The following is a 6,906-nucleotide window of genomic DNA, read 5'->3' on the forward strand; positions in this document are numbered from 1 at the left end:
CTTCTCTCTCGGACTCTATTATCTACCCGAATAGATAAAGTGACCAAGCTGTCTAGATCACTAGGCTCTGGATAGGATATCAGCTCGTCCTTGAGTTGCTCCGACAACCCCTGGTAAAAAGCCGCTTGTAGTGACTCCTCAATCCAACCACTCTCCACAGACAATGTCCTGAACTCGATCATAAAGTCTGCCACACTGCGAGCTCCTTGGCGAAGAGTGAACAAACGTTTAGCTGCGTCCTTACCTCGGACTGGATGATCAAAAAGCCTTCTCAGCTCTCCCGTGAATTCCTGGTATGAAGACATGCAGGTCCCCTGTCGTTCCCAAACGGCTGAAGCCCATTCCAGAGCTCTTCCACGCAGCAGTTCAATAACAAAGGCTATCCTAGCCTTGTCAGTGGCGTAAGAATGGGGCTGCAGATCAAACACTAACCCACACTGCATAAGAAACGAACGGCATCTTCCCAAATCCCCTTCATATTTATCAGGCGTCGGTACCTTGGGTTCACGGAAGGAAAACGCATCAGGCACGGCAGGTGAGATGGGTGAAACAGGTGGTGAATGAATCGCCAGCAAACTGAGCTGATCCTGGATCTGTGTCAAGCTAGCAGATCATTTCTGGATTGCAACCGCTATCTCCTGTAGCTCCGTCTTGTGTTGTCCCAATGTCTTCCCCTGCTGGGTAATGGCATGGCAAACGGAATCCAGGTCCGCTGGGTTCATTCTTGGCCGGATCGTTCTGTCACGATTCTTCAAAGTCGAACCCAGAAGCAGACCAGGACAAGGAGAGTAGGAAAAAGGTGAGTATTTATTTACAAGTGAATGGGTAGATATATCCAGGTGGTGTAGCGGGTAGCGGTGATGAGTTGATGGGAGTAAATAGGTGGATCCAATGGGGAAGCGGAATCTTCTGACGACCAGGCGGGAATGGGGTAAATGATCCGGGTGAGTAACTGAAGACAGAACAAACAGAGGTAAGTTCAAGGCAAGCAATACGTAACAAACAACAAAACAACTTCTATCCAACTTGAGGCTGATACTCTGGCACAACATACTGTTCATGGCTAACGATCCGGCAGGGAATGGATGTCAGGTCCGGGCTTATAAAGAGGAGAGAATGATGATCAGGACCAGGTGTGCAGATAGCTGATGGGATACAGGTGCGGGTAATCAGAAACCCCAACTGGCTACATTGCCCGGCAACCAGACAGGGTGCGTTCCAGGACGCCGGAAAAACTCTCCAGGACAGAACATAGGCAAAAACAGACTCTGGAAACGGGATTCGTGACACCATAAGAAGTTTTAACTACCTTATTTTCTCAATAACATCCTCTCTCCTTCACTTCACCCCTCTCCCCCTTCTCCCTAAGTCCTCTATCTTATATCAGCTGTGATGGTGTACCCCTCCCCTTCTCCCTAAATCCTCTAGGTTATATCAGCTGTGATGGTGAACCCCTTCTCCCTAAATCCTCTAGGTTATATCAGCTGTGATGGTGAACCCCTCCCCTTCTCCCTAAATCCTCTAGGTTATATCAGCTGTGATGGTGAACCCCCCCCCTTCTCCCTAAATCCTCTAGGTTATATCAGCTGTGATGGTGAACCCCTCCCCTTCTCCCTAAATCCTCTAGGTTATATCAGCTGTGGTGGTGAACCCCTCCCCTTCTCCCTAAATCCTCTAGGTTATATCAGCTGTGATGGTGAACCCCTTCTCCCTAACTCCTCTAGGTTATATCAGCTGTGGTGGTGAACCCCTCCCCTTCTCCCTAAATCCTCTAGGTTATATCAGCTGTGGTGGTGAACCCCTCCCCCTTCTCCCTAAATCCTCTAGATTATATCAGCTGTGGTGGTGAATCCCTCCCCTTCTCCCTAAATCCTCTAGGTTATATCAGCTGTGATGGTGAACCCCTTCTCCCTAAATCCTCTAGGTTATATCAGCTGTGATGGTGAACCCCTCCCTTTCTCTCTCTCTCTTTCCATCCGTCTCTCGTCTGCAGGTATGTTATGACGTGAGGGAGGATGCCAACCCCCAGTCCCGTTATCGCCACCTCACCCGCTATAAGATAACCTTCGGGCCGACTGGGAGCCCAAGGCTGGTTAGGAGACACCACTAGAGACGGTATCAAAATCAAATCAAATTTTATTTGTCACATACACATGGTTAGCGGATGTTAATGCGAGTGTAGCGAAATGCTTGTGCTTCAAGTTCCGACAATGCAGTAATAACCAACAAGTAATCTAACTAACAATTCCAAAACTACTGTCTTGTACACAGTGTAAGGGGATAAAGAATATGTACATAAGGATATATGAATGAGTGATGGTACAGAGCAGCATAGGCAAGATACAGTAGATGGTATCGAGTACAGTATATACGTATGAGATGAGTATGTAAACAAAGTGGCATAGTTAAAGTGGCTTGTGATACATGTATTACATAAGGATACAGTCGATGATATAGAGTACAGTATATACGTATGCATATGAGATGAATAATGTAGGGTAAGTAACATTATATAAGGTAGCATTGTTTAAAGTGGCTAGTGATATATTTACATCATTTCCCATCAATTCCCATTATTAAAGTGGCTGGAGTTGAGTCAGTGTTAGTGTGTTGGCAGCAGCCACTCAATGTTAGTGGTGGCTGTTTAACAGTCTGATGGCCTTGAGATAGAAGCTGTTTTTCAGTCTCTCGGTCCCAGCTTTGATGCACCTGTACTGACCTCGCCTTCTGGATGATAGCGGGGTGAACAGGCAGTGGCTTGGGTGGTTGATGTCCTTGATGATCTTTATGGCCTTCCTGTGACATCGGGTGGTGTAGGTGTCCTGGAGGGCAGGTAGTTTGCCCCCGGTGATGCGTTGTGCAGACCTCACTACCCTCTGGAGAGCCTTACGGTTGAGGGCGGAGCAGTTGCCGTACCAGGCGGTGATACAGCCCGCCAGGATGCTCTCGATTGTGCATCTGTAGAAGTTTGTGAGTGCTTTTGGTGACAAGCCGAATTTCTTCAGCCTCCTGAGGTTGAAGAGGCGCTGCTGCGCCTTCTTCACAATGCTGTCTGTGTGAGTGGACCAATTCAGTTTGTCTGTGATGTGTATGCCGAGGAACTTAAAACTTGCTACCCTCTCCACTACTGTTCCATCGATGTGGATAGGGGGGTGTTCCCTCTGCTGTTTCCTGAAGTCCACAATCATCTCCTTAGTTTTGTTGACGTTGAGTGTGAGGTTATTTTCCTGACACCACACTCCGAGGGCCCTCACCTCCTCCCTGTAGGCCGTCTCGTCGTTGTTGGTAATCAAGCCTACCACTGTTGTGTCGTCCGCAAACTTGATGATTGAGTTGGAGGCGTGCGTGGCCACGCAGTCGTGGGTGAACAGGGAGTACAGGAGAGGGCTCAGAACGCACCCTTGTGGGGCCCCAGTGTTGAGGATCAGCGGGGAGGAGATGTTGTTGCCTACCCTCACCACCTGGGGGCGGCCCGTCAGGAAGTCCAGTACCCAGTTGCACAGGGCGGGGTCGAGACCCAGGGTCTCGAGCTTGATGACGAGCTTGCAGGGTACTATGGTGTTGAATGCCGAGCTGTAGTCAATGAACAGCATTCTCACATAGGTATTCCTCTTGTCCAGATGGGTTAGGGCAGTGTGCAGTGTGGTTGAGATTGCATCGTCTGTGGACCTATTTGGGCGGTAAGCAAATTGGAGTGGGTCTAGGGTGTCAGGTAGGGTGGAGGTGATATGGTCCTTGACTAGTCTCTCAAAGCACTTCATGATGACGGAAGTGAGTGCTACGGGGCGGTAGTCGTTTAGCTCAGTTACCTTAGCTTTCTTGGGAACAGGAACAATGGTGGCCCTCTTGAAGCATGTGGGAACAGCAGACTGGTATAGGGATTGATTGAATATGTCCGTAAACACACCGGCCAGCTGGTCTGCGCATGCTCTGAGGGCGCGGCTGGGGATGCCGTCTGGGCCTGCAGCCTTGCGAGGGTTAACACGTTTAAACGTCTTACTCACCTCGGCTGCAGTGAAGGAGAGACCGCATGTTTTCGTTGCAGGCCGTGTCAGTGGCACTGTATTGTCCTCAAAGCGGGCAAAAAAGTGATTTAGTCTGCCTGGGAGCAGGACATCCTGGTCCGTGACTGGGCTGGATTTCTTCCTGTAATCCGTGATTGACTGTAGACCCTGCCACATGCCTCTTGTGTCTGAGCCGTTGAATTGAGATTCTACTTTGTCTCTGTACTGATGCTTAGCTTGTTTGATAGCCTTGCGGAATGAATAGCTGCACTGTTTGTATTCGGTCATGTTACCAGACACCTTGCCCTGATTAAAAGCAGTGGTTCGCGCTTTCAGTTTCACGCGAATGCTGCCATCAATCCACGGTTTCTGGTTAGGGAATGTTTTAATCGTTGCTATGGGAACGACATCTTCAACACACGTTCTAATGAACTTGCACACCGAATCAGCGTATTCGTCAATGTTGTTGTCTGACGCAATACGAAACATCTCCCAGTCCACGTGATGGAAGCAGTCTTGGAGTGTGGAGTCAGCTTGGTCGGACCAGCGTTGGACAGACCTCAGCGTGGGAGCCTCTTGTTTTAGTTTCTGTCTGTAGGCAGGGATCAACAAAATGGAGTCGTGGTCAGCTTTTCCGAAAGGGGGGCGGGGCAGGGCCTTATATGCGTCGCGGAAGTTAGAGTAACAATGATCCAAGGTCTTTCCACCCCTGGTTGCGCAATCGATATGCTGATAAAATTTAGGGAGTCTTGTTTTCAGATTATCCTTGTTAAAATCCCCAGCTACAATGAATGCAGCGTCCGGATAAATGGTTTCCAGTTTGCAAAGAGTTAAATAAAGTTTGTTCAGAGCCATCGATGTGTCTGCTTGGGGGGGATATATACGGCTGTGATTATAATCGAAGAGAATTCTCTTGGTAGATAATGCGGTCTACATTTGATTGTGAGGAATTCTAAATCAGGTGAACAGAAGGATTTGAGTTCCTGTATGTTTCTTTCATCACACCATGTCACGTTAGCCATAAGGATAAGGTATTATGTAATTGTGATGAACTGAGAGATTATGAAGTTTAGTAATGAATTAATCACCTGTTCCCTGCTCCTCTGTTCTTCTTATCTCTTCCCTTTGTGTCTTTGACATTCTTTCTCCCACCTCCTTTTTCTGCCTGTTTTTATTATGCAACCAGTTCAGATTGAACTTGCATTTATAATATAATATAATAATATTTATAATACATGTATTGTGTATTTATAAAACTTGGGTGATGAACTTCTTTCAATAAAGCTTTTCAAATTCTCTACTGGTTAAAATGAAGTGTCTCGTTTGATGAAATACTACACCTGTCCTGTGTCCTCAGACCAGTGAAATACTACACCTGTCCTGTGTCCTCAGACCAGTGAAATACTACACCTGTCCTGTGTCCTCAGACCAGTGAAATACTACACCTGTCCTGTGTCCTCAGACCAGTGCAGATGAAGGAAATGAGATGGTGAGGAGAACCTGTTTTAAAGTATTCACATGAGGCAAAAATTTTTATTTTGTTTAAATAGATAAACTATATTTATTATCTATTTATTATCTTATCATGATGGAGCGGTCCCCAACCATGTGCCCTAGACACCCACCTGAGCGACCCACACACAAAAGAGTAGTCCTTATCTGTTTTATAGGCCTACTGCAAGTAGCCTATATTTAGCGAAGACAGAAAGATAAATGCGGTCAGAGACTCCGGCCGCAAAACCTGACTCTATAGGGGAGGATCCGGGTGGGCGTCCAGCGTCGGCTCCAGTGTGGGGCGAAGTACCCACTCCGCTCGCGGATCCGCCAGCATCCGCCGTAGGAGGTTCCGGACTGTGGACCGTCGTAGGAGGTTCCGGACTGTGGACCGTCGCAGGAGGTTCCGGACTGGGGACCGTCGCCGGAAGCTCCGGACTGGGGACCATCGCTGGAAGCTCTGGAATGGGTACCATCGCCGGAAGCTCTGAACTGTGAACCGTCGCCGGAAGCCTGGTGCGTGGAGCCAGCACAGGTGGCACGGGACTGGTGACACGCACTTCAGGACGAGTGCGGGGAGCAAGCACAGGACGTACTGGACTGGGGAGGCGCACTGGTGGCCTGGTGTGTGGAGCTGGCACAGATAGTACCGGGCTGAGAAGGCACTCTTCAGTGCACCAGCGCTGCAGCATACTCCTTGCCAAAACCTCTCTCCGGTATCTCTCATTACCTTCCTCTATCGACTCCCACACATGCTCTGGCACTCTCCTATGCTCGACGGCTAGCTCCGCCGACCACCCCTAGTGCCCCCACCAAAAACATGTTGGGGTTGTCCTTGACTTTCTGTGGGTGCAAACCCTGGCGTCGTCACGGTCCTTTCTTCCGTCTGCCGCCAAGGAAGGGTTTCGCATCCTCTCATGTCCTCCCATGTGAAAAACCTCCTCACCTCATGTTCACGCTGCTTGGTCCCTTGTTGGTGAGATCTTCTGTCACGGTTGTGTGGACAGACGGAACAAGGCACAACGTGATTAAAGTTCCACATATTTATTTACGCAAAATTTCCAAACAAAAAAAAGGAAACAAACAGCGAACCGTGACATCAGAGGTGCCACATGCACTAACTCAAAAAAAGATCCCACAGAACACAGTGGGGAAATGGCTGCCTAAATATGATCCCCAATCAGAGACAACGATAAACAGCTGCCTCTGATTGGGAACCATACCAGGCCAACATAGAAATAAAAAAACATAGATTACCCACCCTAGTCACAGAGAATAGAAAGGCTCCATATGGTCAGGTCGTGACAGCCTGCCTGGCAGGCTTGGTCCAACAAAGCCAAAACCCCCAGATGGATGAGCATAATATACAAGGAACTTCTCAATGCTGCTAATGAGTACCTTGATGACC

At 48.5% G+C, this 6,906-nt stretch overlaps 1 long non-coding RNA gene across 1 annotated transcript; it reads right to left on the reverse strand.

Annotated features, from left to right (window-relative positions):
* Nucleotides 1-789: 789 nt before the first annotated feature.
* On the reverse strand, nucleotides 790-1,155 carry LOC149985335 (uncharacterized). The gene is made up of 2 exons (XR_016490847.1): nucleotides 1,055-1,155; nucleotides 790-952 (listed from the first exon to the last, which is right to left on the reverse strand). It is a non-coding gene; the product is annotated as an uncharacterized LOC149985335 (long non-coding RNA).
* Between the last annotated feature and the right edge of the window lie 5,751 nt (nucleotides 1,156-6,906).

The sequence above is a fragment of the Oncorhynchus mykiss genome, chromosome 1 (assembly GCF_057628025.1).
Source record: "Oncorhynchus mykiss isolate SJ-2025 chromosome 1, ASM5762802v1, whole genome shotgun sequence".
Classification (NCBI taxonomy): domain Eukaryota; kingdom Metazoa; phylum Chordata; class Actinopteri; order Salmoniformes; family Salmonidae; genus Oncorhynchus; species Oncorhynchus mykiss.